At 42.2% G+C, this 13362-nt stretch overlaps 1 protein-coding gene across 2 annotated transcripts in view; it reads left to right on the top strand.

Moving 5' to 3' along the window:
* The window catches only part of pias1a (protein inhibitor of activated STAT, 1a), a 77098-nt gene that overhangs the window by 48444 nt on the left and 15292 nt on the right, over positions 1 to 13362 (top strand). The window lies entirely within an intron of this gene.

Raw genomic sequence — 13362 nt, 5'->3', positions numbered from 1 at the left:
GTTTGATGTTCTTATTAAGTGGATTTTTCTGGGACGCCCTCAGCTCGGTTTTGAAGTAAAAAATGAGATTTGTGTCAAATGCATTCACCTCACACATTGAATTGTCAGTAATGTATGAAAATGCCCAAAATGAATTTATACTTTATACCATGACTTTATTTCAGCAACCTTTTTAAATTATTGAAAGCTTTAGAGTTTGTCATTGGTCAAATACTAACAGCTCTTCTACTTTATCTGAATAAATCAATAATAATATTGAATTATGGTAGTGGTAGTTAAAGTTGAACAACTGTGGTGCACGTGAACCTGTTTCTCTTAAACTCGTCATTCACAACAAGTGGGTTTTCGTGTGTATGTAAATATAGTTATTGTCACTAGCCACGTTTCCATCACACTTTTGTGGATTATCGAATCTCCTGAAAATCCAACTCCTGGAAGCGTAAAAAGGTTAATTCGATATTCTGGACGTTTTTTTTTTTTTTTTCAAATTACTGCACTTTCCATTACAGGATTTCTTTTTCGATATTTGGTTCTGCGCAAATCTAGAGGTAATGGAAACGCGCCTTGTGCTGCCATCTTTCCCTCCCCTGACCTCCCTCTCTAATCATTATCCCTCCCTCCAGTGCTGCCTTGTGCTTACCGCTGAGTCTCGTCAGTCTGGGGAAAAAACTGTTAGACAGCCCACAGTTTGGTCCTGCCAGCAAAAACTGGTCAATGGTCTGGGTTGCTCCTTCTTATCCTTTATTACCATGGCGACCTCACTGGATGCACTCCAGAAGACATCTATGCCTCTGTAATCATTATGGATATCATTGTGCTGCACATAAATTATGCATGATTAAATCAGCATATCTTCTGTAAAAAGAGGCAGACCCATGTTGGGTTTGATGAGAATTTTTGGGATAATGGCTCACTGCACAAAAAAATTACTTTAGAGAAAAACTGTGTGAAAACCCTGTCTAATACATATTTTATGTTTCCTTCGGTGCATGATTTTATTTCATATATAGGGAGGATATGCAACAGATTCAAACACACGTGTGTGTGTGTGTGTGTGTGTGTGTGTGTGTGTGTGTGTGTGTGTGTGTGTGTGTGTGTGTGTGTGTGTGTGTGTGTGTGTGTGTGTGTGTGTGTGTGTGTGTGTGTGTGTGTGTGTCCATTGTTTTTGCAACTGTAGACTAATCTATGTTGCTCGTGGTAAACTGTGTTGGTAATTATCAAGGGGCTACATCACCCTTAATTAATTTGATGCAAGCAGTGAGTTTAGTTTGCAGTTCCACGGCTGACCACCGGCGGCTGCCTCCAAATGTGAACCATATTCACTAACCCCCATGTTCAAACTACAACTTTGCAAAAAGAAATTAACATGTTTACAGGCTGGTTGAAAAGACAGTTTGGCTTTATAATTAGATTTCAAATCTGTAGTAACTGTATAGGGCGAATTTTCTTTTACCACATTAGGTAATGTTCTTAAAGTAGCACAATGTAACTTTCAGCTTTTGTTGAGTTTGGCGGCTCCTTTGGACAAAAGCGGTAGTGCTTTACCAGAAAGAACACTACATTTCCCATGAGCACCAGCGCGTACTGCCGGAAAGATCTTGTCCCCGTTGCGTGCATTTGTTTTGATAGTGAATGAAATAAGATGGGACGGACTTTCAAAACTACTTTTCTGTTTTCAGCGGTCGTTTGCAGGATCGATAGCGAAGAGGTAATGTATCTATTTTTGGCTAAACAATATAATATGACGATGTTGAAAATTACTAAGTTCAACTTGGTTTTATTAGTGAAGTCACCCCCGCCCCCCTGTCCTGTTTCAGCGAGATAATGCGCCCCAAACTACAAACGTTTTTTAGAGGGACTTCGTCATAAATTAGTAGTCCAACATACTTACTGACAAAATAAAAAAATACTTTATAACCTGTGAATAACTGAATGCCCATTCCTTATATTTTGCAGATCAGCCCTGCACAATTTTACAGTTCTCAGGAAAAATACTAGAACCCAAGACGAATCCCCTGTATGTGAAAACATTCTAATTTTGATTTTTATTGAACATGGAACTCTACATTTACATTTGTATCATAACAATTCTGTCTCTCGTCGGACATCCCTCCTCGTCTTTCATCTCACACCAGCGAGTGAACGCCGGGCCAATTTTTATTCTTGTCCGGGCATTTTTTTTTTTGTCCTGGCATTTAGCTTGTTACTCTCCCGCTTTCTTTTTTTCGCCTCCTCCAATAAAACTTTTATTTTCTTCATTTTTTTCGCTGCTTCGGCCATGATACCAGCTTCTGCTGAGCTCTGCGCTCCACGCCCCCGCCCAGCTTTCGTCTCAACTACGAATCGGGAAGGAGGGGGAAGTGACGTATGCCGTAAAGCAGTCAAAGCCGTAAAAATGTGTAGTTTTTTAGTGTGGAAGGGTTCCTACCATGCACCTCAAAGTTACATAGTGCCAGTGAAGGCGATACAGACCCCTCAGACCATGAGGTGTCATTAAACCTGTTGTAAGTGTTGAGGAATTTATCAAACCAGTTCAGAAGTCCGCTTTGTGGTTTATGAGGTTTTATTAAGCCGGCGGTGAGCACGTCGACACAGACCAGGGGTCTGGTTGAAATGCTGACCCAGATTGATTTGGCTACAGGGTTTTTATACAAAAGTTCAATCAACAATGAGAGGAATAAACCAGCCCAGTGAGAGCTAGTCAGAGGTGTGACCCTTCAGCTTTGGGACCACCACTAAGGGATCAGGAAGTCCGTCCATATATGGTCTTGTCTCTGCAGGGGCTGGAGTTCGGATCCACTCCCCCGGTGCCTGTCTCAGCAGGGATGCAAGATGCAGGAACTTGTGAGACAATAGGCCACAGACGAAAATCACCCCATGGGGTGCTCTAGTGTTCCAAGTCTGTTTGAGGCAACTTCCAAGGTGTGATAGGAAGTTGAAGCTACTTAAAAGGTGTTGAGTCCAGTTCAAAGCCCTGCAGGAGGTAGGACTGGGGCAACCTGCAAGGTGTCGTTGTCCCTGCAGGGGGCCAAGCTAAGTTAATGTACCATCACAATGACTCTGGAAATATTATATTAAGGTGGAAAAGTTACATAGTGCTGCTTTAAATGGTATATCTCGCTGTAAACGTCTGAGGGCAGCTCCGCAGATATTTCAGCAGGGTTTGGCTGAAGTAGCTGGGAGCAAAGCTAACTTATAGACATATTGTGGGCGTGTTCCCGTCGGCTTGCTGAGCAATCTGACTGCGCCTTGTACAAAGAAACACAGGTTTCCAAACATGTCTTCAGAGACCAATGGGTCATGTGACCAAATGCTTGCCCGGGGGAGCCAGGAGCCACACTGGATAATTTCAGGACGCTTTCAAGTGGAAGTCCGCTGATACCCACAGTCACTCGACTGACCCGTGGGCTTACGCCAGTGGGCTTCCCCAGTTCACAGGCCTAGCCCCACAAGAGGCAAGCTGAGCCACAGCAGCTCCAAGCGAAGCTTTTCTATTCCTTATTTAAGCTCACTCGTTCTGTATTTGCTTTGCTCATGATAGTTGAAATGAGGATAATTATTTAGATTATTTATTATTTAATTATTATTTATTTAGATAGATTATTTAGATATGATCAAACTGAATTAAAGTAATATTTATGAGGATTTTAGGTTGTCATAAGATAAAACAGCCAAACTAAAATGGCCACCTTGTGGTGACTGAAATTAGGTTTTCAAACCAGTTTCCAGACCCCAATCGCAACAAGACGATTCAATAGCACTCTTCAGAAAACCTGTGGGTAGTTTTCATATGAGGTTTGTCCAGTTCTTTCCCGACCTGTTGTCATTATTAAAATTAGCTCATGTTTGTAAATCAGTGCAGTTGTACGACTTGCAGAACTGGACACTCCCATTGGGCTGCTTATGATTTGCAACAACACACTGATTTGCCCAGCTTAGTAAATCTGGCCTTGAGTCTTAAAAACCTCTTGCATTAAATTATATGGTTTTATCACACTCTGTGTACACTGTAAGTCAGTTCATGAGAAATGGAGCAAACAAAAGAGAACAGTAAGATGTTTTTTGTGGACATCATTTGCATAAGCCTGCTGTAACTTTCGCTTGTTAGGTTTAGGATTAATGTTTGCTTTTCATCACACAAAGATGAAGTTAGCTGTCCTATGATACAGTAGGCTATGTTACAGTGAAATTGCTGCTGGTTGTGTCTGTTACACTCAGACCTTCACCATTAGATTTACATGCAAAGCTAAAAGTGCGAGTTCACATGCTCTCTTTCTGGCTGCTGGAGAGCAAAACTGTTACTCCAATTATTCCTGCAGCTTTGGTGAGCTGCGCCTGTGACTGTAGTCATGACTGTGCTGTGGTTGTGACTATTCTAGTCAGTAACAGTTGTTTTTCATGGGTGTAATGCTGATCAGATGCCAGTGTTATGAGCGTTATGCTTTTGCCCTCTTAGCATTGACGTGAATCTGCTGCATTTCTGTTCTCCTGTGGTCTGTTGACAACATATATGTCATAGTGGCAGCAGCTGGTCCGTCCTCTGTGCCGTACATTGAAGAACAGAAAGCTGTCCAGCTACAGCTTCAACTTTTTGCAGCATGTCTGAGCAGCTGCAGCTGTGCACACAACCAGCAGCTGGATGCCGTCAGAGATCGACCTTTTTAAAAGCCTGAATGCATCGTGTTTAAAATAACGTCATCTTTATCTTCTAGATTGTTTGCTTTTCTGTAAACTGGTTGGAATCAAAGTGGGGGGGGGGGGGGCAGCAAAAAAACCCCACTAACTTTAGTTTGGAACAGATGTGTATATATAGTACTTAGGAATGGGCGATATTTAACCGTTCACGATATACCGTCCAAAAAATTCCTCACGATAAGAATTTGTCATCTCGCTGTAAAAACGATAAATTCCCTTTGATAAAGTTTTTGTGTAAAAAGTGATTTATGGTTCTGCGTTAAATCCACAACTTGAAGGAAGGAAGGAAGGAAGGAAGGAAGGAAGGAAGGAAGGAAGGAAGGAAGGAAGGAAGGAAGGAAGGAAGGAAGGAAGGAAGGAAGGAAGGAAGGAAGGAAGGAAGGAAGGAAGGAAGGAAGGAAGGAAGGAAGGAAGGAAGGAAGGAAGGAAGGAAGGAAGGAAGGAAGGAAGGAAGGAAGGAAAGGAGGAAGGAAGGGAGAAAAGGGGAAGGGAAGAGGAAGGAGAGAGCAGGGGGAAAGAAAGAAAGAAAGAAAGAAAGAAAGAAAGAAAGAAAGAAAGAAAGAAAGAAAGAAAGAAAGAAAGAAAGAAAGAAAGAAAGAAAGAAAGAAAGAAAGAAAGAAAGAAAGAAAGAAAGAAAGAAAGAAAGAAAGAAAGAAAGAAAGAAAGAAAGAAAGAAAGAAAGAAAGAAAGAAAAGGTTGAGTTGAATTGGTATTTTTTAATCGTTATCGGGATAAATGCCGGAAATTATCGTGATACATTTTTTAGTCCATACCGCCCATCCCTAATAGTACTATAATATATTATAATATAGTATTAAGAAGTAACAGTAAAATAGGTGCAGAAAGAACAAGCCAACCTTGCCTTCTTAGGGACTCCAGAACATTCCTCCCTCCAAAAGCACAGGTAAAAATAAATCTGCCTCCAGGATTCAGTTCTTGTTGACTGTGGAGCCAGCACATGAATCATGTCAGCATGTTACCATCTCTTTGTTTGGGTGTGTATCATAACATGTTTATACTTCATTGCCCTGTTATTTACTACAACATGAGAACCTTTTAACTAATGGAAAAATGGCCACCTTTCTGTGGGAAATGATTTGATTTTAGAGTAAGGTTGCAACAAATAAGCATTTCCCTTGCAGTTCAATCTGATTTTTTTCCCTCCTTTTTTTTATCCAATGAACAGTCAAAAATCTCTAAAATTCTCTGAAACTCCACATCTTCAGTGTGACATTCATGTTAATACTTGTATATTTTCTGCGTGAATAAAAACACGCATTTGTGTTGGAATGAGTCTAATTATTCTGTCCATTAGCAATGTTAATGGTGGCACAACAGGCTGAGTGTAGTTAGATATTATGCATCTCTAATACCTCTTGAGAAGCCCCACACTGATTGAATAATGTAATTATGAATAACAGAATAGTTAAGAATTCCTACTCTCCAGTAATTAATTTAAATGTATTCCATAGATGCCTTCATCCAGCTGAGAGCTACTTATTCACTGCATAGTTGAGATGCAGTTTTATATTTAATCCTGTGGCATAATTTGCCAGTTAATGAAGTAGGACGTGTTTGAGACAATGTGGTTGGATCCATAAAATAAACAGGACTTAGTAAAGGTTTCTGAACACACAACAGCAGTGTTTTTTTATTTGCAACGCAACATCCACAAAACTACAGAATCTGCAGTCTCTCCGTCCAAAAAACGAGTGCCTGATGCTGGAGCAGCAATGCCACAATTAGTCCAGAAATATACAGCACATGCTTCACAAAGCACTCTCCTCATCACAGGCCACTTGATGACATCCTAAACTTCAGATCACTTGTGATGCAATTAGCATGCCTGTTAATCTGCTGAGTCTGGTACATGGTGCCCCTGAAATGAACAACTCTTGGTGTATTATCAGATAGCATGTTGGGTCACACCAACGTGCATCAAAGCCGTTTTGAGTGGCATACGTGGCCCCACTCGCGCTGCCGGCTCGTCCAGGCCCTGTAGCACCTGTAACACCTTTTATTCCGTCCCGCCAGTTTCTGCAGCTGTACAGCCTTGGCAGGCCAGTGACAGACAAACTTTTCACATAAGACTGGTCATCTGGTATGTTGTATTTGTTTTCACTCTGCAAGCAGTGAAGGTGAAAGTCTACACCGCTTTCTCTGCTAGATCTAAGTGGGACATCAGGCATGCGGGCGGCTGATTCGCAGTGGAAATGGTATGTGAACTTCACTCACTTGGCAAGGTGGTATTAACTCATGCGGACTTTCTCTTTTGTCTTATTCTTGACATCGTCATGGAAATCTCACAATGACGCATAGTACTATCTGCAGCATAATTATTCAACCAACTTTAAACCTGTGGAACCGGACAATCATTTTATGGTACGTTTTATTTGATATAGGAGTCCATGCTCTAGTGGAGTTAGACTTTTGAACAGGTAACCTTACTTTCCAAATGTTGACAAATATTGGTCTAAAATCATAAAGGAATCATAAAGTAACCATGGCGTCATTGCTTTCTTCCCTATCGAACTTGATAAGTTGACTTTTATAATTTAGTTGATGAACCAAATTAAAAAGAGAAAAAGATGAGAAGAGACAATGGCCTTTGATTTTTTTTAAAGGAGCTTGAGGCAGGATTTATGAAAAAAATTCTTATATGTTTTAAGTTTTCTAGTAATAATGTCAGATGAAGCATTCCAAATCAAAAAGAATGAGCCCTCTAGTGTATCTCTCCGTTGCCTTGAACAGGCTGTGTGCTGCAAAATGTGCTGCAATTCGGTGCCGAATTTCCCGCGCTGGGCTGTGGATGTGACGTCACATGACGCTGCATGTGCGTTCTCCCCGTTCTCCTGTGCCGGCTTCACTGTTGGCTGCAGTACCCCCAACGGCCGTCGTGGCGAAGGGTGGCGCTAGAGAGTCTCACTTCTTAAAAGGAGCCTCATGCTCCTTTAAATATATTTTGAAATCCTGCTAGGTCTTTTCAGATTAAACTCTAACTTTCCCTGGATGATGAACACAATGTTCAACGCGCGTTGGGCAGTGTAACGCAAGGCATGTTATGGCCTCCCTTTTGCCTGCGACCGAGTTGAGGGGCGGGAACACCCGGGATGCGTCATCAAGTGTTACTACTAACATGACGGCCCGCTGTCTGCTTGGTCGGCTTCTCTGGCTTCACCAACATCAGAAGAGTCGGCTTCTGCAGGAAAAGGAGCGGGTGGTGGATCCATGCTGGATTTGCATTGTGACATCCCCCAAATGGTGTTGCACAGATATCCCCAGCAGTCTCCCTCAACCACTCCCGGTGTTGCGTTCGTTGACCCAAAATAACGTCTTTCTGAGGCTCTTCAGTTTGTTCGTGACGCCAGTTTCATGTCTGGCGAAGCCGAGGTCTGTTATCTCAGTAGCCAGTTGCAGAATGCGGTTCCGTAATAATCTGATTTATGACGTCCAGGGCTCTGAGGACGAGGAGCTCGCAGACAGCCTCGTCTTGGCAGCAACAAATCCCACCCACGACCCGCCACCCTATGTCAGACCTGTTTACATTAGTCCTGATTGAGTGTACCCTCAGAGGCGAGTTAGTGACGGGGCCGGCTCTACACCCTGCGTCACACAGACGACACCATAGATTTGAGTGTTAAACCTGGGGTATCAACGTAGAAGGGGCTGCTTTCTGCTGCCTGTGCTGCTCTCTTTCTCCATCTTAATTAATTGGTACTACTGTTTTTAATATGAACCACTTGTATTGGTCCAGAAGCAGTCTGTCCCTGAAGTCTGAAATACTGAAATAATTGTCAGGGCTGTTGTATGAAGAAGCCAGGAAAGTGCAGTCAATCACAAATCAATGAATCACATTGATTGTTTGAAATGGCATTTGCAGTCTTTCTACCATGTGAAATTTGACTCCTAATTTCAATAAAATATATGTAATCTACCACTAAAACTTAAAGGATGTCAGCTACACAGCCCTTGTGGAGCGTCTTTAAGCGAGTTCATTTAATCATCACAAATAAGTTGGTCTGTAGATCTTGTTTTCCTCTCCACTGACAAGAGGTAAAGACACGATATCACCTATATCATGAGCCGCATGTCGGTTATTTCCCCACACATCTGCAGCACAGAACTGAAGCACTTCAACCCACCATGAAAACACAACCTGATATTTACCAGCTCTCACTCTGACCTCTGTGTGATCCCGAGGAAAATCTTCATCTCATTGTAAACAACTCAACCTTCTCTCAGCAAATGAACATCAACAAAAGGAGCACTGGAAGCAGTCGGCTATAAACAATCTGCACAAAATGGCCTCCATCTCTCCGAGCCCATTAAATCTACATTATTTAATGTGTTTGATTGGTTCATCATCATCATCATCTCCACCAAAGTTGCTTGATTAGACAAACCCGACCTCTAATAATGGTAAACATTTGCGGCTCTAGTACTTTTGCTGATGTCAAACAAAGGCACGCTAAATGTTCCTTTTGGTGAGATTTATGGCTTACTAACTTAGGCGTGGCAGACATCGCAGGAAGTGGAGCTCTAAAGACGTTTAGAAATGCCTGCTACACACGTTAATGTTGATTGCAGAGCCAGCTGACCAGAAACCTTCAGTGCCAGCCTCAGCACACAGGAATGCGTAAATGAAGCCTGTGAACGTGTGTAGCAGCCACACGCAGATGTTAAAAGGTAATCACTGCTGTCACACCATTCAAAAAATATAGGTTGTCATTATGCCCAACTACACACGAGGCACACTCATCCAGCTGACCTTTGGTTTTTGATCCTTTTAGAATTGTCATTTGAGTGTCAGTGAAAGAATCTGCGTCTTGGTTCTGCCTGCGACTGTTGTTTTGTGTCACGTTTGTGCACGTGACTGTGGCTGCCTGTCCGCCGCGCAGAAAAAGTAGCAAAGCCACTCACAAGTTAATAAACTCCAGCTGGGCTTTGTTGTGCTGAAGACAAGCTATAGAGCTGAGCACATTCTCTGAAGTTTAGCTCACACATCTCCCTTTCAAAGCAGAACAAAATCCACAGCGTGAGTCCTCGAACTTTCTAACTTGCTGCATTGTTAGAACGAACTTGCTTCTCAAATTAGGAGGCACCAGTAGCCACGAGCAGGAGCGGCAGACCGTCCAATCTTTTTAATATGAGGTATTATATAATGCAGATGTCTACATATACAGTGGTGTGTAACTACACGTGTATGTGCATCAGTGCAGCCATCCTAATGCTTTTCATCCTCGATACAAAGAATTAGTCTGGTTCCTCTGGATTAGATTTAGGTTTCCACGTTAATACACACACACACATGTTTCCGTTACCCCTAGTCATGCGCAAAGCCTAAATATCGCAAAGAAAAACCTGTAATGAGAACACAAAAACTGCCAAATATCACAAAAACCTTCATTCCCTTTCACAAGGTGGGTTTTCAGACGTGTCGGTAATCAAGCTTATCACAAAAGTGTTATGGAAACGCTTTTCTCGCATTTCCACGTCTCTGGCAGCGTCCGTTGTGACAGTCGGTCTAAATTCATCAGAATCTAGTTTCCAGCTTTTTTTGGCCTCATTAATATGATGTAGTTGTGCTGTAATATGACTTAATCATTATACATTACTGAATGGGCCTCTGGATTAATCCGCCCAACGATCATCCGCAGCCTTCATCCTCTGCTGAATATCTCAGCAGCAGCGGCCGCAATAATTTGTCAAAAACCAAAGATGTTTTTATCCATCTTCTTCAAAGTTCAGAACTTTGTTTTCATTGTTTTGAAGAGAAGTCTTGCAGGACGAGATGCGGAGAGACAACTAGGAGAGTTACAGTCACGCAGAGAAAACCACTGCTCAATGGAAACACTGACACCCCCACCTCACTGCAGCGGTACCTTTATCACAAACTCAACACTTTTTGCTTTCCCTTTGCAAAAAAGTGTAACGGAAACGTGACTTATGCGTCATTGCACCCCCTTGTGATTGGTCCGGTACCTTCTGAACCAGTATTCACTGGGGATGTTGTGAATGGCCTTGGCTGGCCCGGCTGAATCCAACTTAGTGTAGAGACTTTTTCTAGTTTTTGTTTGTGCTGCTGCTAACCACATGCAACTTCAGCTTCTTGCAGCTCAACACATCAAGGTCTTTGTTAAAGTTCACTGTTTTGTGGTAATTCCAATCCGGTCACCTCCTAAACACACCTTTCAAATAACCAGCTTCTTCACAAGAACCACTGACTATGCACAGTTTAATTGTTGTGAGCAAAGGTCATGTGGCTCCGACGGCAGATTTATGCTGTAGAAGCGAGAGGCTTTTACTGTGACAGGTTTCTTTATTATTTTGTTCATTCTTTTCATAAGAAATATTAGTAATTTTTGTCAGTGGCAGTAAGATTAAACAAGGATATTTAATTAAGCCTAGTCTTTTACTGTGGTTCACATCAACTTGAGGTGTATTTTTAGATGACACATATCAAATTAGATGAAAACTGGGAATATATTTTGGGTCGTCCTTGGCTCTATTTCCTCATCACTGTAAACATCAACCCACTGGAGGTCATTTTCCCCATCTGTCACTTCTCCCACCATCTGCCTTTTATAGACGGCACAACGCAGGATGGTGGTAGGTACAGCAGGAGTCTGAGACTGTGCACCATGAAGGACGTAGAGTCACGAAGGTCTTGGATTGTCGCTCCACGAGGACTCTTTCTCTGTCTGGGGTTCATGATTACTTAAAGTGTGGTTTCAGAACTATTGCTTTAAAACGTCTTGGTTACCAGGCCTACTCGGGAGGAAACTTAACATGTTTTATCTGGGCCTTATGTTGGTATGCTGCATGATCATATTGATGCTTCCTAATGTGGGCATGGATCGTCTGTATCCAACAGTTCCTCGCTCAGCCCCCTGTACAGGGGCCACGGAGGTTTTAATGTATAACCACAACTTCAAGTTTAGAGTTCAGCACAAACTCAATGAAGCATGTCTCTCTTGCTTTATCTCTTTTTTGTTTCTTACCTCTGAGGCCCATTTTATCTGATGAAAGAACATTTAGCTGAACTTGGTACCTCCAGAAAGCCCACTTTGTGGCTCTTTTCTAGCTCCCCCGGCAGAGCGAACAGCAAACGCTCGGGTTCTGAGTCCTGGCATAGCTTTGAATCTCACCTCAGGCCTCTTACCTGCATGTCCCTCCTCCTTTCTGTTTCACCTTCCTCTCACCCACAAAACCTCTGTTTATTTCAAAAAAATGAGAATCGAGAAAGCCCAGCAGCTACTGTCTTCTCCTACTTCTCTGTGACACAAGTGCTCAATTGTTTTGCAGTTTTCTATCAAGAAATGCTCTTTTTGAACTTCAAGTTCAGCTCAAATTAGTGAGCTACGACCCGTCCTTGGTTGGTTTTTATGAGGGATGCTTCTCTTATACCTGATTCTGGCACCCTCACCTGTCACCTTAACTCTTCTCTTTTTTGGGCATATTTATAATTTTGTCATTTTAATGCAAACTGGGACTCAGACTGTGTTTGTTCGTCACCTTTAAAACAGCTGGCAGGCAGATTTAGTTTCTTTTGGACGGGCCAAGGCTGACGGTTCTCCCCTCGTTTCCGGTGTTTATACTGAGCTAAATCAACCAGATGCTGATAACGGCTCGTATTAACCTGCAAAAGAAGATCTTCTCATGCTGCTCTTGGAAAGACGGCAAGCCCTCCAGTCAAACTTTCTTTTTTTTTTTTTTACTTTTTAAGGATGCAAACAGCCTCTTAAGTAATTAGTCTTAATAGTTTCATTGGAATACAATGTAAATGTGACAGACCCTGTAGAAAGATGAATGTAGTTTAATTCAACATCCCTGTAAATGTGTGATGGGGTGACGATAAGTCTGCGTGCGACCAAAAGGGACTTGCCATCAGTAAAGCTCATTTCAGCCGGTCTCATATCTGTCCTAATCAGACGCATTGAAATACCAGAATCAAATCCACCAAATCCACTGCCAGAGAGAGGGAGAGAGAGAGAGTGAGTTTTAGAGTGAAAGGAGAGGGATAGTGAGAGAGCACTTTCTATTTATAACCCGTGTGCCCGGAGAGGAGGAAGGCTCTTGTTTGAAAGCACATTCACTCTTGGTTTTGTTCTGCAGTAAACAGGCTGCAGCTCAAAGGACACACGAGCATACGTGCACAATGAATTAATTACATATAAATGAGACATTGGACATCGCGGGATGCGTTATTACTGGAAAATGTAATGGCTTTTTGAAAAGCTGATGAGAGGAGGAGCATGATTGATCTCGTAATCACCCGCAAGAACAGTAGACTTCAACACGCTCAGTGTTCGACACAGAGAGAAGCCCCCTTCACTAATTCAGTGTTGTTTTAAATAATTGAAACAGCGATTTATGATGTTAACTGTGTTCGTCATCTGGCCAGAAGATTCCCGGTGAGATTCAGCTGTGGCGACAGGCAGAATGAGTTGCTGTAGTTTTATTTACTGTTGGACAAGCAGCTCCTATCATGATTTAGGTTGATTTTAATTGGTTTTACCGCTCATCCATCCCGCCACGGAGCGGTGGAATAAAAAAACTAGATTACATCACTTGCTTTTGGACATACGAAGCGGTTAATTAAAGCAACATCCTTATTTGTCCTGAAATGACGGATCACCATTTTTTTTATTAATCAGACAAGATCTA

Source organism: Cololabis saira, chromosome 2, assembly GCF_033807715.1.
Source record: "Cololabis saira isolate AMF1-May2022 chromosome 2, fColSai1.1, whole genome shotgun sequence".
Lineage (NCBI taxonomy): Eukaryota > Metazoa > Chordata > Actinopteri > Beloniformes > Belonidae > Cololabis > Cololabis saira.
Note: the sequence above shows the minus strand (reverse complement) of the source record. Positions and strands in the feature narration are given on the sequence as shown.